At 38.0% G+C, this 27322-nt stretch overlaps 1 protein-coding gene across 8 annotated transcripts in view; it reads left to right on the top strand.

Moving 5' to 3' along the window:
- ANKS1B (ankyrin repeat and sterile alpha motif domain containing 1B) overlaps nucleotides 1–27322 on the top strand; it is a 1153827-nt gene that overhangs the window by 333144 nt on the left and 793361 nt on the right. The gene's annotated exons all lie outside the window — the stretch shown is intronic.

The raw sequence follows: 27322 nt of genomic DNA, 5'->3' as shown, positions 1-27322 counted from the left end.
CTATTATTGTGTTATTGTTAATTTCTCCTTGCATACTTGTTAGCATTTGTCTTACATATTGCGGTGCTCCCGTGTTGGGTGCATATATATTTATAATTGTTGTATCTTCTTCTTGGATTGATCCTTTGATCATTATGTAGTGACCTTCTTTGTCTCTTTTCACAGCCTTTGTTTTAAAGTCTATTTTATCTGATATGAGTATTGCTACTCCTGCTTTCTTTTGGTCCCTATTTGCATGGAAAATCTTTTTCCAGCCCTTCACTTTCAGTCTGTATGTGTCCCCTGTTTTGAGGTGGGTCTCCTGTAGACAACATATGTAGGGGTCTTGTTTTTGTATCCATTCAGCCAGTCTTTGTCTTTTGGTTGGGGCATTCAACCCATTTACGTTTAAGGTAATTACTGATAAGTATGATCCCGTTGCCATTTACTCTATTGTTTTGGGTTCGAATTTATACACCGTTTTTGTGTTTCCTGTCTAGAGAATATCCTTTAGTATTTGTTGGAGAGCTGGTTTGATGGTGCAGAATTCTCTCAGCTTTTGCTTGTCTGAAAAGCTTTTGATTTCTCCTTCATATTTGAATGAAATCCTTGCTGGGTACAATAATCTGGACTGTAGGTTATTTTCTCTCATCATTTTAAGTATGTCTTGCCATTCCCTCCTGGCTTGAAGAGTTTCTGTTGAAAGATCAGCTGTTATCCTTATGGGAATTCCCTTGTGTGTTATTTGTTGTTTTTCCCTTGCTGCTTTTAATATTTGTTCTTTGTGTTTGATCTTTGTTAATTTGATTAATATGTGTCTTGGGGTGTTTCGCCTTGGGTTTATCCTGTTTTGGACTCTCTGGGTTTCTTGGACTTGGGTGATTATTTCCTTCCCCATTTTAGGGAAGTTTTCAACTATTATCTCCTCAAGTATTTTCTCATGGTCTTTCTTTTTGTCTTCTTCTTCTGGGACCCCTATGATTCGAATGTTGTAACGTTTAATATTGTCCTGGAGGTCTCTGAGATTGTCCTCATTTCTTTTAATTCGTTTTTCTTTTTTCCTCTTTGATTCATTTATTTCTACCATTCTATCTTCTAATTCACTAATCCTATCTTCTGCCTCTGTTATTCTACTATTTGTTGCCTCCAGAGTGTTTTTAATTTCATTCATTGCATTATTCATTATATATTGACTCTTTTTTATTTCTTCTAGGTCCTTGTTAAACCTTTCTTGCATCTTCTCAATCCTTGTCTCCAGGCTATTTATCTGTGATTCCATTTTAATTTCGAGATTTTGGATCAATTTCACTATCATTATTCGGAATTCTTTATTAGGTAGATTCCCTATCTCTTCCTCTTTGGTTTGGTTTGGTGGGCATTTATCCTGTTCCTTTATCTGCTGGGTATTCCTCTGTCTCTTCATCTTGTTTATATTGCTGAGTTTGGGGTGTCCTTTCTATATTCTGGCAGTTTGTGGAGTTCTCTTTATTGTGGCTTTTCCTCGCTGTGTGTGGGTTTGCACAGGTGGCTTGTCAAGGTTTCCTGGTTAGGGAAGCTTGTGTCGGTGTTCTGGTGGGTGGAGCTGTATTTCTTCTCTCTGGAGTGCAATGAAATGTCCAGTAATGAGTTATGAGATGTCTATGGTTTTGGGGTGACTTTGGGTAGCTTGTATCTTGAAGCTCAGGGCTGTGTTCCTTTGTTGCTGGAGAATTTGCCTCGTATGTCTTGCCCTGGAACTTGTTGGCCCTTGTGTGGTGCTTGGTTTCAATGTCCGTATGGAGGCATTTGATGAGCTCCTGTCTATTAATGTTCCTAGGAGTCAGGAGTTCTCTGGAGTCAGGGTTTGGACTTAAGCCTCCTGCTTCCAGTTATTGGTCTTATTTTTACAGTAGTTTCAAAACTTCTCCTTCTATACAGCACCATTGATAAAACATCTATGTTAAAGATGAAAAGTTTCTCTACTGTGAGGGTCACTCAGAGAGGTTCACAGCGTTACATGGAGAAGAGAAGAGGCAGGAGAGAGTTAGAGGTGACCCAAATGAGATGAGGTGAAATCAATAGTGGAGACAGTGGGGTAGCCAGTAGTCACTTCCTTATGTGCACTCCACAACTGGACCACTCAGAGATGTTCACGGAGTTATACAGAGAAGAGAATAAGGAGGAAGGAGACAGAGGTGGCCAGAAGGATAAAAGGGGGGAATGAAAAGGAGGGAGACAGATCCATCCAGTAATCAGTTCCCTAAGTGTTCTCCACCATCTGGAACACACAGAAACTCACAGAATTGGGTAGAGTAGAGAGGGGTTAGGGAGGAGACACAGGCGACCTGGTGGAGAAAAAGGAGAGTCCAAAGGGAGGGAGAGCAGTCAAGCCAGTAATCTCGCTCCCTAGTGAAAAATGGGTCCTGAGGATTGGGTTCTTAAAGGTACAAAATTGGTAACAAATACATAAAAGCAAAAATTAAAAATCTAGAGTAGCGTTTGGAATTTCAAAAATACAATGTTAAAGAAAAGAAGAAGGAAGAGAAAGAGAGAAAAAACGAACAAACAAGGTTGCAAAAATTATAAAGAAAATACAGGTACAAAATTGATAACTAATACCAAAAAGCAAAAATTAAAAATCTAGAGTAGAGTTTGGAATTTCAAAAATACAATGTTAAAAAAAAGGAAGAAGAGACATAAAGAGAGAAAACAAACAAACAAAAACAAACAATGTTGCAAAAATTATAAAGAAAATACAGGTACAAAATTAATATCAAATACCAAAAAGCATGAATTAAAAATCTAGAGTAGAGTTTGGAATTTCAGATATACAATGTTATATAGAAGAAGAAGAGAAAGAAACAGAAAAAAAAAAAAAAAGTCACAGAAATTATAAAAAAACTATAGGTACAAAATTGATAACATATACCAAAAAGCTAAAATTAAAAAACTAGAGTAGAGTTTGGAATTTCAAAAATACAATGTTAAAGAAAAGAAGAAGAAAAAAAAAGAAAAAACAAGGTCGAAAAATTATAAAATATATATATATGAAGTTTGCTGAAGAAGAAAAAAATAGGGTCTTTTTTTTTTTTTTTGCAAAGTAATAGGTTATAAAAGTGAAAATTAAAGGAACAATAAAGGACTTAAAATTTTTTTTTTCTAAAAATTAAAAAAAAAGAGAGAGAAAGAATGATTGTAAAAATAGTAAAAATATATCTAGGACTTTTTCTGGTTTTGTTGTGAGTATTATGGGTTCAGTTCATTTTTGGCTAGTTCCTTGGTCCGACTTCTATTTCTCAAGATCTATAGGCCCCTTCCTATGTAGTCCGTAGTAACCATGGGGTTTTAATCTATTGCCTGTAGCTTCCAAGGCGTTTCCCTCTGTTATAACTTCTTCTGTTTGCTGGTCTCTTCAGTGTCTGGTTACCGCCCTGACACAAAGGGGACGGTGGGATTTTTTTTTAGGCTCACTTGTTCAGTTGCGCTGTGGGGAGGGAGGGAGGGATGCTGCAAACAAATAACACTGGCGTGCGCTCACAGTGCCTCAGCCACACTGGGTCTGCCCCCGCTCAAGGCGCGTGTAACCTCCCTGCCCACACTGCCTGGGCTCTAAGTTGTTCCGCCGGGAGCAATCCGAGGCCGGCCCTGGGCTGCATGCACCTCCCAGGTCCAAGTCGCTCAGCTTCAGGCACTCGGGTAGTCCTCAGAGGCGCAGACTCAGTTGGGCCTGCGTTTTGTGCTCTTCCCAGGTCCGAGCAGCTCAGGTGATGAGGTGTTCGGCAAGCGCCAACGCTGCGACTTATCGCTCCCCGCCACTCGGTTGTCTGGGTGTAAAACTGGCGCACCTTCTCAGGCAAATGTTGACCATCCAGACCCCCAAGAAGTTTTAGTTAGCAAAGAAGCCTGCTTACAGTTTTATAGATAATGTCTCTCTGGGGCTGCGATTGCCCCCTTCCGGCTCTGGCTGCCTGTCACCGGAGGGGGAAGGTCTGCAGCCGGCTATCTCTGTTCAGTCCTTTGTTCCGTGCGCGGGCCTGGCGGTGTCTTAGGTTGGGGCTGGCTTTTCGCGTGGTAGATATCCCACAGTCTGGTTTGCTAGCCCAAATTATTTCGCTCAGATAGTGCTCAGGGTATTCAGGCCAGATTCTTACTCTGAGCAATGCAGCCCGCGCCGCGCCTCCCTGCCCAGCCCCTGCTTGCTAATGGCGTGTGCAGGCGTCTGCGCTGCTTCTCCGCTGGGGGAGTTACCGTAGGGCTCGCAATCTGCGAGTTTTAATTGTTAATTTATTTTTTCTCCCTGTTATGTTGCCCTCTGTGCTTCCAAAGCTCGGCACAGATTCTGCAGTGAGAAAGTTTCCTGGTGTTTGGAAACTTCTCTCTTTTTAAGACTCCCTTCCCGGGACGGAGCTCTATCCCTCCCTCTTTTGTCTCTTTTTTTGTCTTTTATATTTTTTCCTACCTCCTTTCGAAGAGTTGGGTTGCTTTTCTGGGTGCCTGATGTCCTCTGCCAGCATTCAGTAGTTGTTTTGTGGAATTTACTCGACGTTTAAATGCTCTTTTGATGAATTTGTGGGGGAGAAAGTGTTCGCCCCGTCCTACTCCTCCGCCATCTTGGCTCCTCCTCTCACCCTCTCACATTTTGGTTGTAGTGATTAACTTTGGTGTTGCCAGAGTAATGTAGTGCATCAGATCAGATCATTTGCTCAGTCGTTTCCGACTCTTTGCAACCCCATGAATCGCAGCACGCCAGGCCTCCCTGTCCATCACCAACTCCCGGAGTTCACTGAGACTCACGTCCATCAAATCAGTGATGGCATCCAGCCATCTCATCCTCTGTCGTCCCCTTCTCCTCCTGCCCCCAATCCCTCCCAGCATCAGAGTCTTTTCCAAGGAGTCAACTCTTCGCATGAGGTGGCCAAAGTACTGGAGTTTCAGCTTTAGCATCATTCCTTCCAAAGAAATCCCAGGGCTGATCTCCTTCAGAATGGACTGGTTGGATCTCCTTGCAGTCCAAGGGACTCTCAAGAGTCTTCTCCAACACCACAGTTCCAAAGCATCAATTCTTCAGCGCTCAGCCTTCCTCACAGTCCAACTCTCACATCCATACATGACCACTGGAGAAACCATAGCCTTGACTAGATGGACCTTTGTTGGCAAAGTAATGTCTCTGCTTTTGAATATGCTATCTAGGTTGGTCTTAACTTTCCTTCCAAGGAGTAAGCGTCTTTTAATTTCATGGCTGCAGTCACCATCTGCGGTGATTTTGGAGCCCAGAAAAATAAAGTCTGACACTGTTTCCCCATCTATTTCCCATGAAGTGATGGGACCAGATGCCATGATCTTCATTTTCTGAACATTGAGCTTTAAGCCCACTTTTTCACTCTCCACTTTCACTTTCATCAAGAGGCTTTTGAGTTCCTCTTCACTTTCTGCCATAAGGGTGGTGTCATCTGCATATCTGAGGTTATTGATATTTCTCCTGGCAATCTTGATTCCAGCTTGTGTTTCTTCCAGTCCAGCGTTTCTCATGATGTACTCTGCATATAAGTTAAATAAACAGGGTGACAATATACAGCCTTGACGTACTCCTTTTCCGATTTGGAACCAGTCTGTTGTTCCATGTCCAGTTCTAACTGTTGCTTCCTGACCTGCATACAGATTTCTCAAGAGGCAGATCAGGTGGTCTGGTATTCCCATCTCTTTCAGAATTGTCCACAGTTTATTGTGATCCACACAGTCAAAGGCTTTGGCATAGTCAATAAAGCAGAAATAGATGTTTTTCTGGAACTCTCTTGCTTTTTTGATGATCCAGCGGATGTTGGCAATTTGATCTCTGGTTCCTCTGCCTTTTCTAAAACCAGCTTGAACTTCAGGAAGTTCACGGTTCACATATTGCTGAAGCCTGGCTTAGAGAATTTTGAGCATTACTTTACTAGCGTGTGAGATGAGTGCCATTGTGCGGTAGTTTGAGCATTCTTTGGCATTGCTTTTCTTTGGGATTGGAAGGAAACTGACCTTTTCCCGTCCTGTGGCCACTGCTGAGTTATGTAACAAAAATTAATGGTATAATTCTCTAGTATTATATGTATATGTGCTGTGTCTTTTCCTCCATCTTTAAGTCTCAGAGCACTTGGTTCCTGACAAAGCACTATTTTTGATGGTACAATAAACTTGTCATTTCTGGAACCAGATGTATCTCAGCAAAGCCTTATGCAAAGTATTGTTGTTCAGTCTCCAAGTCGTGTCCAATTCTTTGAGATCTCATGGACTGTGGCATGCCAGGGTTCCCTGTCCTTCACTATCTCCCAGAATTTGCTCATGTGTGTAAAGTGTATGTTAAATATAACAAAGGGGGATAAATGTTTCAGGAATATACAGAGTGAAATATTTTATGAAATACAGTCATTGTCACTTTTTTGAAAATAAGTATTAAACTTTAAATTTGGTTCCTGACACTTTGTTTCTTGTTCTTGTATTGACATGCAATTTATTTATAACAAATTTCATCAATTGTAGTTACACAATTTGTTGAGTTTGACAGGTGTAGACTATGTTGAAATTGCCATCACAATCAAGATATATATTTCTGTTGTCTTAAGTTCCCTTATGTACATTTACAATCAGTTCCCTCCAGACCCAGGTCACAAGTATTCTTTGATCTGTTTGCTTCCTGTATAGTTATGCATTTTCTGACATAACTATTGCATAGTACTACACTCAAATAGTATGTATTCTTTTGTGCCTTGGCTTTATTCACTCATAATAATATTTTTTGAAATTCATCTACATGCTGACTTTGAAAGCACATATACTAAAATTGAAATTCATCTATTTGTCAGTTATTTGTTCTTTTCATTACTAAGTAGCATTGCTTTTTATGGATATAGCACAGTTTGTTTTTGTGTGGATATAAGTTTTCAACTCCCTAGGTAAGTACCAAGGAGCATGATTGCTGGATCACGTGGCAAGAATATATTTAATTTTATGAGAAACCATTAAACTGTCTTTCAAAGTATCTGTACCATTTGGCATTCCTACCAGCAGTGAATGAGAGTACCTGTTGTTACACAATCTCCCCAGCATTTGGTGCCATCAGTCTTCTGGATTTTTGGCATTCTTGCCTGGAAAATTCCATGGACAGAGGAGCCTGGTAGGCTGCAATCCGTGGGTCACTAAGAGTCGGACACGACTGAAAGACTTCACTTTCACTTTTCACTTTCATCCATTGGAGAAGGAAATGGCAACCCACTCCAGTGTTCTTGCCTGGAGAATCCCAGGGACGGGGGAGCCTGGTGGGCTGCCGTCTGTGGGGTCTCACAGAGTCGGACACGACTGACGCGACTTAGCAGCAGCAGCAGTAGGTGTACAGTGGTATCTCATTTTTAATTTTAATAAAGTCATCTCATCAAGTCTTTCTTCATGGATTATGTTTTTGGTGTTGTTTCTTAAGGGTCCATCTAGATTCTCTTCTATATTATCTTCCAGGAGTTTTATAGTTTTGCCTTTTGTTATCTATATTTACATCTATGATCTGTTTTGAGTTAATTTGGTGAACATTGTAAAGTTTGTGTCCAGATTTTGTTGTTGTTGCATGTTTGGTTGTTTCAGCACCATTTTTTGAAGAGATTATCTTTGATCCATTTATTGCATTTGCTACTTTGTCAAGAGTCAGTCAACTGTATTTAAGTGGTCCTATTTCTGGTTCTCTGTTCTGTTCCACTGATATCTTTGTCCTTTCACCAGTACCGTCCTGTCTTGATTATTGTAGCTTTGTAATAATTCTTGATTGCTAATGTAAGTGGTATTTTTATGGGATTCCCAGGTGGCTCAGTGGTAAAGAATTTGCCTGCCAATGCAGGAGACTTAGGAGGCACACTGCGGCATGCCAGGGTTCCCTGTCCTTCACTATCTCCAGGAATTTGCTCATATATGTAAAGTGTATGTTAAATATAACAAAGGGGGATTTTCTTTTCTTCTATCCCTGGGTCAAGAAGATTCCCTGGAGAAGAAAATGGCAATCCACTCCGGTATTTTTGCTGGGAAAATCCCATGTACAGAGAAGCCTGGAAGGCTACAGTCTGTGAAGTTGCATAGAGTTGGACACGACTGAGCAACTGAGCACACACACATTGTATTTTTAATTTCAAACTCCACTGTTCATTGCTAGTATGTTAGGAAAGAAATTATTTTTTAAAAAACTAGCTTTGTTTATTTTTGTGTAAGGTGTTAGACAGTGTTCTAGTTTCATTCTTTTACAAGTGGTTGACCAGTTTTCCCAGCACCATGGATTAAAGATCTAAACGTAAGACCAGAAACTATAAAACTCCTAGAGGAGAACATAGGCAAAACACTCTCCGACATACATCACAGCAGGATCCTCTATGACCCACCTCCCAGAATATTGGAAATAAAAGCAAAAATAAACAAATGGGACCTAATTAAACTTAAAAGCTTCTGCACAACAAAGAAAACTATTAGCAAGGTGAAAATACAGCCTTCAGAATGGGAGAAAATAATAGCAAATGAAGCAACGGACAAACAACTAATCTCAAAACTATACAAGCAACTCCTACAGCTCAATTCCAGAAAAATAAATGCTTGTTTGTTTATTTGGGGAGTAGTCCAGAGAGCTGGGTAAAATGTTTTAAAAATTCAGTCTTCATAGGCTATTAGACTAGCGCCTAGATATACCATTTATGTGTTTGTCTTTAGAATGTTCCATACCCTTCTTTTGTTTCAGGTCAATCAAGTCTTATTTATTTATATAAAGAACATTTCTTTATAATAATAACCTGGCTGTAGGAAGCCCTTAGGACAGTTCTATAATTATTAAAATAATCAAGTTCTTTTGAGAAAAATCATTTTCTCAATGATGATATTCTCCAAAGTTTGGATTAAATTACCTCAGTTGGTAGAGATCTCAAATTACAGAAAGACCTGTAAATGTAGAAGAATACAAAGACGGGAAATGTGTTTGCATAGTATATTTGAACCCTTCTGGGTTTCTTCTTCACTGCACACTTAAAATAAGCATTTGAGAGTTAGACAGAAATAATACCACTCTAAGCATACTGAATATTTGAGTCACATGCTACATTCTGTTATTGTGATTCTAACTTAACACTTAATCATTATATATAAATATAGAACAGAGTTGTTTTGACCAAAATTTAAATAACATAGGTGGCACCAATTATTGAGTCTCCAAGGTCCTTTATAAGGGTTGAGGAGAAAGAAAGATGTGGTTATGCTAGGTTTTATAAATATTAAAATAACTCATTGTTTTCAAAAAGACATTTAGAAAGTTGAACTTCTAAAAATTGGAATAATTTTCCAGTACATTATAATATCTCAATAATATAAAAGTCTGTGTAATGCACAGAAGAGTTGCATATTGGACTTTTAACATGAAAAGTAAATCTCTTTTAGGTTTAGTCTGAATTGCTTTATGGGGTTTGCTTTTAAGAAAAGCCTCAGCAACTTGAAAAAATATACTTGAGAACTATGTGGTAAGATGTCTAATAAGCTCTATTTTATCTGCTTGGTAAATATGAATTTCACCATACTTTCTTAGATTTATTTGCTTAACATAAGCAGAATTTAGATATATTGTTAAACCTATCTTAAAATTGATCATTAAAGTACATGCCTTCCATATATTCTGTAATTAGGAAAAAAGCATAATTGAAAAAGACACATGTACCTCAGTGTTCATAGCAGCACTGTTCACAATAGCTTAAACATGGGAGCAACCTAGATGTCCATCAGCAGATGAATGGATAAAGAAGATGTGGTACATATATACAATGGAATATTATTCAGTCATAAAAAAGAATGAGTTTGAGTCAGTTCTAGTGAGGTTGATGCACCCAGAGCCTGTTATACAGAGTGAAGTAAGCCAGAAAGAGAAAAACAAATAATGTATATTAACACATATATATGGAATCTAGAAAAATGGTATTGATGAACCTATTTGCAGGGAAGGAATGGACACGCAAATGTAGAGAACGGATTTATGAAAACAGTAGGGGAAGAGAGAGTGGGATGAATTGAGAGAGTATCATTGATATATATACACTACCATGTGTAAAATAGATAGCTAGTGGGGGGAGGGAAGTTGCTATATAACACAGCGAGCACTACCAGACACTCTGTGAAGACCTAGAGGGGTAAAATGAGGGGAGGGGAGGGAGACTCAAGAGACAGGTGATATATGTATAGTTATGACTGATTTGCTTTGTATGGCGGAAACCAACACAACATTGTAAAGTAATTTTCCTCAGATTAAAGAACAAACTTAAAAAAAAATACACTTTAAATGTATTTTTATAAAGTACAGGCATGTACTTTTATCATGCATACTAATATCCAACTTTTCATTATTGAAAATTTCAAACATATTGCAGAAGTAGAGAGAATAGTATAATGAACTTCCTTGAACTAGTCACCCAGGTTCATTAATGATCAACATTTTACCGGTCATGTTTCATTTATCCTTTTTTTTTTCTGGAGTATTATAAAGCAACCCCCAGGCCCCAATCTTAACATAAGCAATATTGTTGCTTATTGAATCTGAACCTATACACAAGCTGATGAATGAAAGACGTTGAGAGGGCTAAAACAGAGCAGGAATAAAGGGGTCACACTTATTCTGGCTCCTTGATAATAAGGAATATTATTTCTGTTAGCTCCTTGGTAGGAGTGAGGCTTAAGAATCCTTATTCTTCAGTCCTTGGCAGAGCAACTGAACAGTGTTTGGGTGCCGTCACACACACTTGTGCCCTTGTGGAGAATAATGATGGTAAGATCCATAAGAGAGGCTGAACAACACACCCTTCAACCTTGTTGCTGGATGGGGTTCCCTGAGAAAATGACTTCCAACTGACTAGGGTATAGGAGCTTATAGGGAGTGCTGTTGGGATCAAAACCTGGAAACAGAAGTGAAGTGGAAGAAGCAGGACTGGACAGAGGGAGAGTTGAGCTGGTAAGCACTCTCAGCAGAGGCCTTAGCCAACTCTACAGTACATTCTGATCAGAATGACAGACCTTCGTATCAGTAACTGGAACGGTTCAGGGGCAGGCCACCATGGAATGAGGGTGGGTATTGGGTGAGGAAGCTCTCTCTTCATCCAAGAGAATGCCCATTTATCGTTGCTTACAACAAACAGATTTCCATAAGCAGCATTCCTGGGAGCTTGGGGAATAAATCCTTCTGTGAGGTGGAATCTGGGCAGCACATCAATATCCACTGCAAATATTTTCAGCAGGAAAATCTGCTTGTATATTTTAGGTTTTTCCTAAGTAGGAAAGTTATTAAATGCTTTTATGTGCTAGGTGTTTTACATATATTGTGTTTTTAATTTTTATTTTGTATTGGAATGGAGTTGATTAGATGGACTTCCCTGGCATCTCCGACAATAAAGAATCTGCCAGCAATGCAGGAGACACAGGTTGGATCCCTGGGTCTGGAAGATCCCCTGGGAAAGGAAATGGCCACCCATTCCAGTATTCTTGCCTGGGAAATCCCATGGACAGAGGAGCCTGGCAAGCTATAGTCCATGGGGTCGTGAAAGAGTCAGACAGGACTTAGTGACTAAACAACAACAACAGCAACAACATGGTTGATTAACAATGTTGTGTTAGTTTCACATGTTCAGCAAAGTGATTCAGTTATATGTATAAACTTTATACACATTATTTTTAATTTTCATATCAACTCTGTAAAATAGCTACTGTATTTTTAAGATAAGGAACCTGAGGGGATAAGTGACTTGTCCAAGATTACACAGCTGGTATACATAGAAGAACTGGCATTCTAACCAAATTCTGTCTGACTCTCTAGCTCTTCTGTGTCTGCATACCTGTAATTAAGGCCCTCTGCACATCCATTATTTCTTTACTTTTTGTCCTTATCTACCAGTTATATTAACAATGTATGTTTTTAAAATTTAAAGTCATGTTTATTTAAGACCTTCCAAACCTATTTGAAATTTGAGTGAAATGACTCAAGGTCAGGTAGATTTCCCAAATAGGCTGAAACATGTTCTCTATACTTCTTTAGAGCTTTATTGAAACCAGGAGTTTTAAAAACATAACCAAAAGCATATTAATGTGTCTGTGATGATTTCTCTTTGGGATTTGCTGTGCTCTGGAGAAGAAATGTTAGTCAGTATGAATCATTGTAACCATTATTCCTAGCCTTTTAAGCTACTGAATGGGGATAGAGGAGGATGAGTTCTATTCATAACTCCTTCCGCATTCCTCCCTGAGTGATGTAGGGAAAGCCACTTAACCCATTGTATGCTTTAGTTCCCTACCTTGAAAATGGCTGTAATAATATCCACTTTTCCCTTACTTTAAGTGATAGTTATAAGAAAAGATTAGATGCTGTGTGAATGCTTTGAAGAAACTCCTTAGGAACATGATGTTTCTTAACACTTTCTGTTAGATAGCATATTTGTTAATTACAATCCCACTATTAATTTTCTTAGAACATAGAAGTCTGTAGAAATATACTGCAGATAAACTTTATAGGCAAACGCATTAATATATTACTGAGTATTTTTGTCAGCAGTCATATGAACTAATTAAGTTTGAATATTAGAAAGGCAATATTTGACTGGTATGGTAAACAGAATAATGGCCCTCAACAGTGTCCACATTTTAATCCCCAAACCTGTGAAATGTTGCCTTACATGACTAAAGAGACTTTGCAGATATGGTTGAGCTAAGGATTTTCAGATGGGAATATTATCTTGGGTAATCTAAGTAGGCCCAATATAATTAAAAATATCATTATATAATGGAGATAGGAATATCTGAATAGGAGAGAGATTTTAATATGCTGGGCTGCTGACTTTGGAGGTAGAGGAAGGGACCATGAACCAAATATTGCAGTTCACCTCTAGAAACTGGAAAAGGCAAGAAAACAGATTCTTCTAGAGCCTCCAAAAGGAATGCAGCCCAATGACAGAATTATAAAGTAACAAATTCATGTTTTTTTCATCTAGGAAATTATGGTCATTTGTTACAAGCAGCAATAGAAAAGTAATACAACAGGATTGTCATTTCATTTAAACACAGAATCTTGGTCCATATGAAATAGAAAATTGTCCTTGTTGTCAAGTCTGAGAACCACACCTGGAAGGTGGCAGGGAGAGGGGCTATGTGTGCCTCAGATTGCTCTAGTGTATCTGTCCATCTCCAGATTAAGGACAGTCTTAGTTGGTAAACTCTTTCCCAGAAGATCTGTCTGATTACCACTTCTTAGTTAAAATGTGAGCAATTATGCTCCTCTGAGAACGTCTTAAAACAATCTTTCCATTGTGATTTCTGTTTCCCTTAGACCAGAGGATGATTGGCTGTGCCTTTGTATTTCATTGTCTTGGTCCTGATGTCTGTATCTACTCCAAGTGTCTGATGAGAATCTCTCTTCTTTCTTTGACTATCTCCTGGTTCTTAATGTTGAAAATCCTTTAGGGACCTCTTCATCCTCTTTCTTTGGATCAGTTCCACTACCAATATTCTCTGCTGATAAACTAAGCCTGTTTAGCACCACTTAAGAAAATCATGCAAGTATATGGATGTATCTTGGGAAAATTTTATGATTTACTACTAAATATGTCTGTGCATGTATATATACGTGTGTCGTGATGGAGCAGTTGGGAGTGAGATGGTCATTTTCTTCCTAACCTTAAGGGATATATACATATAGAGGAATTTTCAGATGTAATTAAGGTCCCTACTCAATTGATTTTAAGTTAATCAAAGGAGAGCATTTTTTTTTTTAACTAGATAAGCCTGATTTAATCAGATATGCTCTTTAAAGAGAGATGTTTTTTGCTGGCCTATTGGAGAAGGAAATGGCAACCCACTCCAGTGTTCTTGCCTGGAGAATCCCAGGGACAGGGGAGCCTGGTGGGCTGCCATCTATGGGGTCGCACAGAGTCGGACACGACTGAAGTGACTTAGCAGCAGAAGAAAACAGAGTCATGTCGTAAATTGCCTTTGACTAGGAGAGAGGTAGCCTATAGAAACTGAGAGCCTTAGTCTTACAACATCAAGGATCTGAATTCTTCCAGTGATCTTGGAAGAGAACCCTAAGCTCTAACCCTTCCTATCTACATATGTAGATAACTGTTATCCTATGCCTGTGTGTGTGTCTAGTGTGTTTGTGTGTTCTCAGTCACTCAGTCGTGTCTGACTTTTTGGGACCCTGTGGGCTGTAGACCACCAGGCTCCTCTGTCCATGAAATTTTCCAGGCAAGAATACTGGTGTGGGTAATCATTATTTGTTGAGAATGTGGAAGTAAGATAACGTGTCTCTTTAGGTTTATATGTTCATACATGAAGAGGAATTGTGCTCCAATAGCTGAACATAATGGATTACACTCAAGCCTTATCCCCATCTGATTTGGATGATGTTATTTTAGACTTAGTGCTGATGAGATGTTGGACTTTAAGCTGATATGTCTTATTGGTTACAATGTGCTCAGTTCCTTATATATAATATCTAGTGAACAGCAGCTTATGGAATATGTGTAATTCTTCCTAAACGTTATTATCTTGAATATCAATTTTGGAACAATAGGGAAATTAATTTTTATGATTATTAAAGAAGAAGAATCAGGCTTCCCAGGTGGTTCAGTGGGTAAATAAACTGCCTGCAATGCAGGAGACACAGGAGACACAGGTTTGATCCCTGGGTTGGGACTATCCCCTGGAGGAGGGCATGGCAATCTTCTTCAGTATTCTTACCTAGAGAATCCCCATGGACAGAGGAGCCTGGCAGGCTACAGTCCATAGGGTTGCAAAGAGTCAGACATGACTGAAGTGAATGAACAGGCAAGAAGAGTCTGGTTTTTGGATAATGTTTGATGTACCGAAGTAAATGCCATTCTAAGGAAACTTGGCTGGGCACCCAAATATATTTCTCCAGGAGACAGTAACTTTTCTGCTTCACTGGGCACCTTGTTTAGAATTTTATAATTTTCTTTACCTGAAATCCCATGATTAATCTAGAAGGTAATTAAGAACCAGGTCTGGGAAAGATAATGTGATTGTGTTAGAAGGGCTCTTGGTAAAAGTAGTATTAGTAAGGGTAATGAATTTTAATCAGTTAGTTAACGTGGTTGCATCAGTTCTTAGTTGCAGCACCTGGGATCCTTGATCTTTGCTGTGGCATGCAGGATCTTTAGTTGTGGCATGTGGGATCTAGTTGCTTGACCAGGGACCGAACCTGGGTCCCTTACACTGAGAGTGTGGAGTCTTAGCCACGGACCACCAGAGAAGTCCTGAGTATAATTAATTTCAACTTTGAGAAAGCTCAAGGCATGGCAAAGAGGGGTGTGCAGTAATCTATGAAAGATTCTGGTTTGTTGTGCTAAAACCAGAAATGAGTTAGGAATTAGTAGAAGAAGTGGTCCTTATAAGGATTACTAGTAGCTAGAAAATCTAAATATGCTATTATCCAGATAAGAATAAATTGTATCTATATGTTTATCCTGGTTATAGATGTAGATTAAATAATTCATTATCTAGAACTATAGAACTACAGAATAGAGAAAATATATGTCTGTTCTATATATCATGGACAACCACTAACATGAATTTCTTAACTAATTCTCTAGGGATTTTTTCTAGCTATGCATTTACATTATTAATTTTATTTTTGACATATGAAAATTGAGATAGATTTATATTTAGTTTTGGAATGATTTTTTCACCGACCAATCAATTTGGGGCATTTTTCTGAAGACAGGCAGATAGATAAACTGATAAATCTACCCCATTCTCCTTAATAACATTGCACAGATATATTAAAACTTACATATCTGTCTGCTATTGACGCATATAATTTGACTGTATTCAATTTTCACTTTGTAAACAGTTCTGCAAGAGGTGTTTTTCTGTGTACATTTTGACATATTTCTGCGAATTCAGTAATGCCACACACATGTAAGTATGAGCTCTAGGGAAACTTTCATTCAACATGCATAGAAGTATCAATTGTACACTGTAATAGTGAAAAAAACCAACAATTACAAAACTGATAAAATCAAAATTTCTGTTTTGGGGGAACCAGATGAATAAACGAGGAAATATCAACATGTAGAAAAGTGTAAAGAATAGTAGATCAATAAACCTCAGTTACTACATCTGGAAAATGAACAAAACTTTTAAACAAAAGTTTCAAAGTCTTCAAACTTTCAGTGACAAGAGCAAGTGACAGAATAAGTACATATGGTACCATTTTTGTAGTTTTAAAAGCACATACATCACGTACAGTGCCTTATTATTATGGACAAATAGTAAAACTGTAAAAAGATGGGTGGAAAAGATATTTACCAACTTTATTTTAAAGGTTAACTTTAGGAAAGGAGGGAGAAAAATGGGATCCAGATAACGTTCTAAAGAAAGTGAAATCGCTCAGTTGTGTCCGACTCTGTGACCCCATGGAGCCTACCAGGCTCCTCCATCCATGGGATTTTCCAGGTAAGAATACTGGAGTGAGTTGCCATTTCCTTTGCTAGGAGATCTTCCCGACCCAGGGATGGAACCTGGGTCTCCAACATTGTAGGCAGACACTTAACTGTCTAAGCCACCAGGGAAGTACAATGTTCTAAGGGAGTTGCAACTGAATATGACGTTTTATTTTCTAAGAAAATCTTGGAAGTCTGTGTCTGACTTTAAAGAATGTGTGACTTTGTGAAAAAAGAAAGTGTATCTATGGAAGTAATGTTATAACAAAGATGTTTAGAGCAGTAGACAGTGCTATACTGGGCTTGGAGACTATAGGAAGTTAATATCACAAAAACAAGGAAAATAAAGAAGCAGAACTCACTGTACCTTCACAGTCAATTACAGATCAGTCTCTCTTCAAAAAGCATTGTTAACTTGAAATTGTCTTCTCGCCTGTAAGAGCAATCAAATTAGTACCCCAGATATGCCTCAGTTTTGAATTTTTTCTTAGTACTTTTATAAAAATGTTTACTTTAAATATTCTTGTGGTCTATATTAGTCCCTTCTTTTCTGAACTACTGAAAAATTTGACTGAGCCTTCCATTGTATGTCTTTTCTTCTAGAGTTACTTTATGAATTTACCTTTAATTCCAGTTTAAATTTAAAGTCCTTTAGAGATAGAGATTTTATCATAACTCTTTTCTGATATTACCTATTAGGTTTAAATACTTCTATATGGTTTTCCCCCCAAACCTAAGCAGCAGTGCTTATCTTCACCACCCACTGCGATTTTACTTTAAGTAGTGGTAGGTTCCTCCATCGTAGAAAGATCTCAGTATCATAGAAAGATTTCAGACTTTTGTTTATTAACTACATTATATGAACAGGTTACCTGCTGTCCTCAGTTCCCTCTTCTGAAAGTAAGGGTAGTAATAAAACCTTCCCCATTGGATTGTGTAAAGCTTAAATAAGAAAATAGCTGTAAATCATGAAGTTAATATAATGCCTGTAACACAGAACACTTCCAAAATATGCTAATTTTTCTTTCCTTTTCCTATCCTGAAACAGAAATAATAGCATCAATTTTATGTAATTGTTTTAGTAAATTATTTTTATATAAATATTTTAATTTATGTGTGCTAGGTGGTTAAAACAGCAATAGTCTGCTTAACAGCAGTCTGAAGTCTGGCCTGCACACCAAATCTGCCACTTCTTAGTTTTTCTAAATAAAATTTTATTGGAACACAGCAACATCTATTCAGTTACATAGTGTCTGCTTCTCTGTTATATCTGCAGAGTTAAATAGTCACAACAGAGACCATATGCAAAGTCTAAAATATTTACCATCTGACCCTTGATCTGATGTACCTGATCTATAAAGAAATTCAAAAGGCATGGGGAAAAATATTGGTTAATTATATTATTAGATAATGGTCGTGATTCCAGTCTTCCAAACCCTCTCAACTAAGATCCCTAATGAAGATTTCAAATATTTGTATGCTGCATTGAATAATATCAACCTCAGTTCAGTTCAGTTCAGTTGCTCAGTTGTGTCCAACTCTCTGTGACCTCATGGACCACAGCACACCAGGCCTCCCTGTCCATCACCAACTCCTGGAGTTTACCCAAACTCATGTCCCTCGAGTTGGTGATGCCATCCAACCATCTCATCCTCTGTTGTCCCCTTCTCCTCCTGCCCTCAATCTTTCCCAGCATCAGGGTCTTTTCAAATCAGTCAGTTCTTCACATCAGCTGGCCAAAGTATTGGAGTTTCAGCTTCAACATCAGTCCTTCCAATGAACACTCAGGACTGATCTTCTTTAGGATGGACCGGTTGAACCTCCTTGCAGTCCAATGGATTCTCAAGAGTCTTCTCCAACACCACAGTTCAAAAGCCTCAATTCTTCAGTGCTCAGCTTTCTTTACAGTCCAACTCTCACATCCATACATGACTACTGGAAAAACCGTAGCCTTGACTAGATGGACCTTTGTTGGCAAAGTAATGTCTCTGCTTTTTAATATGCTGTCTAGGTTGGTCATAACTTTCCTTCCAAGGAGTATGTGTCTTTTAGTTTCATGGCTGCAATCACCATCTGCAGTGATTTTGGAGCCCCCCAAAATAAAGTCAGACACTGTTTCCCCATCTATTTGCCATGAAGTGATGGGACCGGATGCCATGATCTTAGTTTTCTGAATGTTGAGCTTTAATATCAACCTGCTGCTGCTGCTGCTGCTGCTGCTGCTGCTAAGTTGCTTCAGTTATGTCCGACTCTGTGCGACCCCATAGACGGAAGCCCACCAGGCTCCCCTGTCCCTGGGATTCTCCAGGCAAGAACACTGGAGTGGGTTGCCATTTCCTTCTCCAATGCATGAAAGTGAAAAGTGAAAGGGAAGTCACTCAGTCATGTCCGACTCTTAGCGACTCCATGGACTATAGCCCACCAGGCTCCTCCATCCATGGGATTCTCCAGGCAAGAGTACTGGAGTGGGGTGCCATTGCCTTCTCCTAATATCAACCTAAAGGATAACAAATCTTAAGCTGGTTGAGTGATGACGGTCATCCTAATCTTCCTGTAAAAAACTTATAAATTCTAGAAATGCTTCTCTTAGGAAGCATAGTTTCATTGTTGCATAGTTTCATTCCTTGTATGTTTGTTTTAGCTAGTAAAACTTTATAACATAGTAGAAGTTGGTTTTATGTGATGTTTTATTTTACTTTGGGGCTCCAACCACTATAACAAGTAGATGTACATCTGTTTTATTGGACAAAGAGTCCAATTTTTATGTTTCTAAATGTTGATAAATGTTTACAGCTTTTGAGAGTTTGATTCTGTGATATGTTGTTATCATAGATGTGATTTTTTGGTACTCAATCATTGTTCTATAATGCAATTCTAAGGTATAGCTTTAGGGAAATACAGTATGTTATATGTTAGAGCATTTGAAATGCGTGTGGCAAGAACTAGTGAGTGGTTAAACTGCAGGTGTCATGTTCATTCAATCCATCATGTATTTGTTCTTTCTTGTATATTTAGTGAGAGCTTTATTATGTGCCAGACACTATGATAGACATTGAGGAAGCAGTAATGAAAAAAAAATCAGTTCCTTCCTCTTTTGCAGTTTGTAATATCTTGGGAAGACAGATATTTCACAGATAATTACTTCATTAAAGCAACGATAAATGCAAGACATTGTGAGAGTATATGGTAGGTGACCTGATCTAGTCATTCCCAAGACAATGATGAAAAACTGAGTCCTATAGAAACTGAGCCCTGAAGGAGCACTAGGAGTTATTCAGACAAAAATAAGAGAATGAGTATTCTTGGTGCAAAAGTGCACAGATAAAAGAACAAGCATGGCATTTGCCAGGAATTATTAATATATGGTTAGAACACAGCGTTCCATGTGGGGAGGGCTGAGAGATTAAATCAAGAGAATTAAGCAGTAGCCAGATTATGAATAACCTTGCAAACTACATTAAGAAGAAGGACATATTCAGATTTTCATTTTAGTAAGACTGCATAGAAAAATGGTTAAGAGATAGAACTTACTGGATAGAGTAAGATTCATTAGGAAATTGTTGTCATGCAGCTCAGAGAGTTTCATGATGCAAAAAAATGTTACAGGCTATTGTGATGGAGAGGAATATCTGCCCTTCCACTTTAGTTTCCCCATCACTTCAAGAGTCCAGGTTCGATGCAGGATACAGGATGCTTGGGGCTGGTGCACTGGGATGACCCAGAGGGATGGTATGGGGAGAGAGGTGGGAGGGGGGTTCAGGATGGGGAACACGTGTACACCCATGGCGGATTCATGTTGATGTATGGCAAAACCAATACAATATTTTAAAGTAATTAGCCTCCAACTAAAATAAATAAATTAAAAAAAAAGATGTACCTCAAATGTCATCATTTTTTTTGAAGTTTTTTCTTCCTGTCCCAGACACTACCACCTGTGAAGTGAGTGCCTACAGCATCCAAACATCCAGCTACCTATCCCTCTAACTTGTAATAAGAATATCCTAAGAATATGCCCTTGTGCTTGTTTACTTTTTAGTGAAGATCATAGTTCACTGTGAAAAGTGCTTTGATGGAGGCAGAGGGCACCAAAGAACTACAGATATAAATTAGTCTCATCATGGAGAAAGGACTTGTAGCTTTTAGGAAAGATTTTTTTGGATGATATGACATTGATGAGCATAAAGCTGCATTTGAAGAACTGCAAACTATTTTTATATAGCTGAAATGAATGTTGATAGAGGTGGGGTAGAAATGGTGAGAATGAAATGAAAGGCGTAACCCCACATCATGTGTTTTAAATGTTATTTTTTATACCACTGAGGATGGTATCAATAATTACTAGCTTCCATATCTATTGTCAGATACCCCCACGGGGCTAGGATGCTTAGATTAGGTTAATTTGGTGTTTGAGTGGAGCCTGAAATAGAATGCCACCTTTTTTGTTGTCATTAAAAAATAATCCTTAGGATAGAGGGGACCTTTTGAATAAAGTCAAATCAAGTAACTCTGCAGAGTAGGATAATCAAGGACAAGTAGCAAGACTAAAGGGGACTGCAGAGTAAAGAAAATTTCCTGAATCTTGAGAGCTTTTAAAGACTTCTCTAAGAAGCTTTATTCTTGATATTTGTTTTTTTCATTTGGGCTCCTATACACATTGGGGTTAGTAATTGGGAGTAGAGGACATATCTCAATGATGAAGATTCTTAGAACTAAGAGTGCAAATTAGTCATGATAATGCTTGTTATCTGTCTAGAGCCTGAATAACTATAGACAGAGGTTCCTAACATTGTACAGGAGGCGGTGATCAAAACCATACCTAAGAAAAAGAAAGGCAAAATGGTTATCTGAGGAGGCCTTACAAATAGCAGAGAAAACAAGAGAAGTGAAAGGAAAAGGAGAAAAGGAAAGATATAGCCGTCTGAATGCAGGGCTCCAAAGAATAGCAAGAAGAGATAAGAAAGACTTCCTAAGTGATCAATGCAAAGAAGTAGAGGAAAACAACAGAATGGGAAATACTAGAGATCTCTTCAAGAAAATTAGAGATACCAAGGGAATGTTTCATGCAAAGATGGGCTCGATAAAGGACAGAAATGGTATGGACCTAACAGAAGCAGAAGATATTAAGAAGAGGTGGCAAGAATACGCAGAAAAACTATACAAAAAAGATCTTGATGACTCAGATAATCATGATGATGTGATCACTCACCTAGAGCCAGGCATCCTGGTGTGAGAAGTTAAGCAGCCCTTAGGAAACATCATGAAGAGCAAAGCTAATGGAGGTGATGGAATTCTGGTTGAGCTATTTCAAATCCGGAAAGATGATGCTGTGAAAGTGCTGCACTCAATATGCCAGCAAATTTGGAAAGCTCAGCAGTGGCCACAGGACTAGAAAAGGTTAGTTTTTATTCCAATCCCAAAGAAATGCAGTGCCAAAGAATGTTCAAACTACCGCACTGTTACACTCATTTTACATGCTAGCAAAGTAATGTGCAAAATTCTCCAAGCTAGACTTCAACAGTATGTGAACCAAGAACTTCCAGATGTTCAACCTGGATTTCAAAAAGGCAGAGGAACCAGAAGACCAAATTGTCAACATCCGTGGGATCATAGAAAAAGCAAGAGAATTCCAGAAAAAACATCTGCTTCATTGACTATGCTAAAGCCTTTGACCGTGGAAAATTCTTCAAGAAATGGGAATACCAGACCACGTTACTTGCCTCCAGAGAAACCTGTTTGCAGGTCAAGAAGCAACAGTCAAAATCAGACATGGAACAATGGACTGGTTCCAAATTGGGAAAGGAGTACATAAAGGCTGTATATTGTCACCCTACTTATTTAACTTACATGAACAGTACATCATGAAAAATTCTGGGATGGATGAAGCACAAGTTGGAATCAAGATTGCTGGGAGAAATATCAATAACCTCAGATATGCAGATGACACCAATCTTATGGCAGAAAGTGAAGAGGAATTAAAGAACCTCTTGATGAAGGTGTAAGAGCAGAGTGAAAAAGTTGGCTTAAAACTCAATATTCAGAAAACAAAGATTTTTGGCATCCGGTCCCATCACTCCATGGCAAATAGATGGGGAAACAATGGAAACAGATACTATTTTCTTGAGCTCCAAAATCAAGGCAGATGGTGACTGCAGCCATGAAATTTAAAAGACACTTGCTCCTTGGAAGAAAAGCTCTGACCAACCCAGAGAGCATATTAAAAAAGCAGAAACTTTACTTTGCCAACAAAGGTCCATCTAGTCAAAGCTATGGCTTTTCCAGTAGTCATGTATGGATGTGAGAGTTGGACTGTAAAGAAGGCTGAGCACCAAAATTGATACTTTTGAACTGAGGTGTTGGAGAAGACTCTTGAGAATCCCTTGGACTGCAAGGAGATCCAGCCAGTCAATTCTAAAGGAAATCTGCTCTGAATATGCATTCATTGGAAGAACTGATTGGTCTTCCAATCAGTTGGTCACCTGATACGAAGAGCCAACTCATTAGAAAAGACCCTGATGCTGAGAGGGATTGAAGGCAGTAGGAGAAGGGGTTGATGGAGGACAAGATATTTCGACGGCATTACCAACTCAATGGACATGAGTTTAATCAAGCTTTGGGAGATGGTGAAGAACAGGGAAGCCTGGCGTGTTGCAGTCAGTGGGGTCGCAAAGAGTCGAAAGCTACTTAACAGCAACAACAATGCTTCTTAAAAACACAGATTTGTACCCAACTCGTAAATTTTGATTAAGTAAATCCAGGGAGAAGATAGGAGTATGAATTTTGAGCTAGCACTGCTGGTGATTTCATGTAAGTGCTGGTTATACTTCCACTGCTTTATGTAACCAGCATGTCTCTGACTCCTGTCATTTTATGGAGACATTGATAGAAGTGTTGCACAGGAAGCTCAGTGAACAGAGCACCATGGGAACTCCTGTAGCTTTAATTAATTGCATGTTCTTCATGCCAAGTATTTAAAAAAAAATCTAATTGCTATTACTAAGCTCAATTTCTTCATCTTGTACACAAAATTCTTTGTCAGACACTTTGATTTTGCAACACTTTGTTTTGTCAGTATATATAAAGTGTCCCTAGAGTTGTCAGACAAGCACTTGTTGAATAACAAAAATAAACGAAGATAGGAATGAAAGAAAGAGGGAAGTGAGAGAGAAGGAGGTCGGAAGGGAGGGAGGAAGAAGGAAATAACTTATCTTAGCATATCTTAATTTAGCAAATTCCATTTTTATGAATACCTGTTTATTCACTAAGACCTTAAAATCATCTGCTTAACTCAAAGAATTTTGGCAGGGACTGGTATAAAACTTCGTACTCTTTTGTCTCAATTTCTGTTTTAAAAATTGGAATAAAAATTTGCTCATTCTCAGGCTTCCCTGGGGGCTCAGATGGTAAAGAATCCTCCTGCAGTGAGGGAGACCTGGGTTCCATCACTGGATTGGGAAGACCCCTGGAGGAGGGCACAGCAACCCACTCTAGGATTCTTGCCTGGAGAATCCCCATGGACAGAGGAGCCTGGTGGGCTACAGTCCATGGTATAGGCTTTCCTGTCCTTATAACTGAATATAACAAGAATAACAATGGTATAGGCTTTTTGTCACCCGTAATAGTATATATTAGTTATATAAATGATATAAATTTTCAGAATCTTGAAGAAAATGGCCTAGTTTGGAAGACTGAACACAACCCTGAATTATGTGTTCAGAAAATTTTATAAAACAACCTTTAATTAACTCTATTTCACATCCTAATAGTAATTCTGAAGTAAGTATTTGTTAACATAATGACTGTTGCACTAAATTTGCTGAAAATTTACATGTGGTTTTTCTTGAAAGATTCATGTTCAATTATGGAATGGTATCTTTTTCTTTGAATGATTTTTCTATATAAATTTCCTTCTAATATGTCCAGCAAATCTGGATTTTATATTTTTATTATTTTTTTAAAATTTTATAGATTATATTGCTCAGTTTGGATATAGGCATCTTGTAATTTATTGTGTGAATTGAAAACTAAGTTACTGATAGGGTGAAAGAGAGAAAGAAATAGTTGGGGTTAGAGGGTGTTTTAAGCAAGATTGAAGGATTCTGGTTGCTAGATTAGATATAATTGTGAACAATGTCTGCTTAAAAGACAAGTAAATTGCAGCCTACTAATGACTTCTCCTCCATTTCCCCACCATTGTATTTCTCCCTTGTATGTTCTCTTGGCAGTTCTCCAGTATTATACTCTCACAGTTGGAATGATTTATTTAGTGTTTAAAGTCCTAGCTAGACCATCTTTTTTCCCTATACTTATGTACTTAGCATGTAATAGGAACTCAGTATTTGTAGAATGAATGCTTTTTTCAGCTTCTAGTAATCATATCTCTAGTATGTATGGGAGCTAATAATTGTTGAATGTCTGACCAAGGAAATACATATATTTAACAAGGACAAAGGCAAAGAGCACTATTTTTCCCAGAATATTACTTTCTGTATTGCTTTTAATTTTCACATATCTACTACCCATTCTTATTCTGACTCCAGAATTTCTTCATTGGAGAGCACTGATGAATAAATTGCCTTACTAATACTGACCCTCCAAGAAGATTTATGTTCTTAAAGAAGTTAATATCTGAAAGACTATATCAGTAATGATAAGATTTCATATTGATACACTTGTCAGAGATGGGAATGATATTTTGTGGAATGGAGAATGAGTTCCTTTTGCTTCTAAAAAACACATTCATATTCCTTTCCCCCCTCTTTTTTCCATAGATGTTTTTTGAGCACCTAATTGCTAAATTATTGGAATTAGCAAAATGGTAGAAAGTGATGTGAGGGAAAGGGTCATTTGGTGGAGAATCTTCCAAGACCAGCAGAGGAATTTGGATCTGACATTTCATGCCAAGGAAATATTGCTTTCTTCAGCTAGAGAGTGACAGCAAAATTTCTAGATGTTATTTAGTTAAAGTCAGTGGAACAAACTTTAATGGTATGCTTTTGTATATTTCATGCTTATCTTTAAGAAGACTAAACACAAATTAAGAAATGCTAGACCAATTGTTTTAGCTAAGCAATAGAAATTCAATATTGTTCTGCACTGGGCAGCACAGTCTGATATTTTTATTTGATTATATTATATAAGTCAAATCTTGTTGTTACAGGTTTATATAATTCACTTAACTATAATTTTAAGAGTTATTTGCAGCACAAGAAAACATCAGAGAAAGGCATAAAAGCAGAGCTCAAAAACAAAACCAACTCTCCTACAAACATTTTTTGCAATTCCTTGTTTTACATGAAGTAAAACTATAGTAAATACAGCATAACCTCTTTACCTTCTACCTTTAAAGACTACTTTTCTGGAATGTATTAATAATTCTGAGATATATGTTAAGTGAAAAAGAAAAAAGTACTTGATAGTTTGGAGTATTTGAACAGTCTATTTCCAACAGATTTTGTTTTAATGTACATAGAACTTGGGAATAATTCATTAATCAGTAACAGTTCAATTCACTAAACATTTAAGACTGGAATGTTAGTATGATGAACATGAAAGGCTCTTTGCCACTCAGTAGAGTACTCATATTCTGTCTCCTAGGGATACTCTTTCAGAGTCACCCACTACCTCATATAAAGCCTTTGAACAGGCTAGAAAAGAGCATTCCACCTTGGATAGATTCAGCCCCCAGACAGAACTATTGCTTGGTTATAGTGTTCAGGCTAGAATTTCAGTCTCCAGATGCCTCCTGGACTTGGCATCTCACAATCATACACAGCACTTCTGGGTGTTCACTTTAGTTCTCATGTTCTTCCTGGGTTTTTGATGCTGTTGTTGTTCATTTATAAAATCGTGGTCATTTCTCTGGGCAGAAAAACTTCTTAAGATCAGAGCTTTTATTTTATATCAAAAGAAAATAAAAAACAGAATGAATGACTGAACAGTAGCATGCATTTTTGTCACGTGTTAACTCATATAATCCTCAAAAGAGTCCTTTGATGTAGGTTTTATTATATTAAATCACTAAGATTTAGAAAATAATGTTTAGCGGTTGGGTGATTTGCTTACAGTTAAAAAGCTAAATGGCAAAAGAACAAACTTAGATGCAAGAATAGACGCCTTAGGTTTAGTTCTGACATCAAACAGCAAGCAACCTTTAATAGCCCACTTATTCCTTTGCCTCAAAACAGTAAGTCATCTGAACAACCAAAACTCATCCAACCCCATAAGGTGCCCACCAAGGAACACAGAGAGAGAAAGGCTTGAAGTGGTTTTTTGAATAATTCAAGGGAGTATTTTCTGTATTTTGCTTCCCTTTGGAGTTCGTATGTCCTAAAGGGAAAAATTCAAGGAGTAAAATAAAGGAAAAGTCTGGGCTTGCTTTATCCCTTATGAAATAAAGGAATCAATAAACGTTGGTTGAATGTTGAATATATTTGCTATACTCAGAAGTTAGATATGTGCTACAACACTTTAACTTGGGAGATAGAAAAGAAATGCAAAGGTCCTCTTGGTTTTTCAGATATAGAAATAGGGCTAGCCTATGGGTGCCTTAAAGGAACATATTTTTGTGCTTTCAAAAAGAAAGGATCAAGTAATTAAAATGTCGTATGCAATTAACAGTATTTTAGGAGTATATCAATAGTTCTATGAATTACAGTAATCTTCTTTCTCAGTTCCAGTAAGTTTACCCAATGATAAGTGGAGCCACATAACCAAAGAGACAGATAATTTACCTATGGCTCAGAGGAGAGCTACAAGAATTGTCTAATAACTAGAAATTGTTTTGCAGAGGAAGGGATAAAATAGCAGGCTTTTTATCCTGAGGAAGGACTTTTAAAAAGCATTTTTGAAAACTGCACAGAGAATAAATACAATTGAAAAAAATT

Source organism: Bos grunniens, chromosome 5, assembly GCF_055505025.1.
Source record: "Bos grunniens cultivar Pamir isolate PY7600 chromosome 5, Bosgru_T2T1.0, whole genome shotgun sequence".
Lineage (NCBI taxonomy): Eukaryota > Metazoa > Chordata > Mammalia > Artiodactyla > Bovidae > Bos > Bos grunniens.
This window is presented reverse-complemented; position numbering and strand designations above follow the sequence as displayed.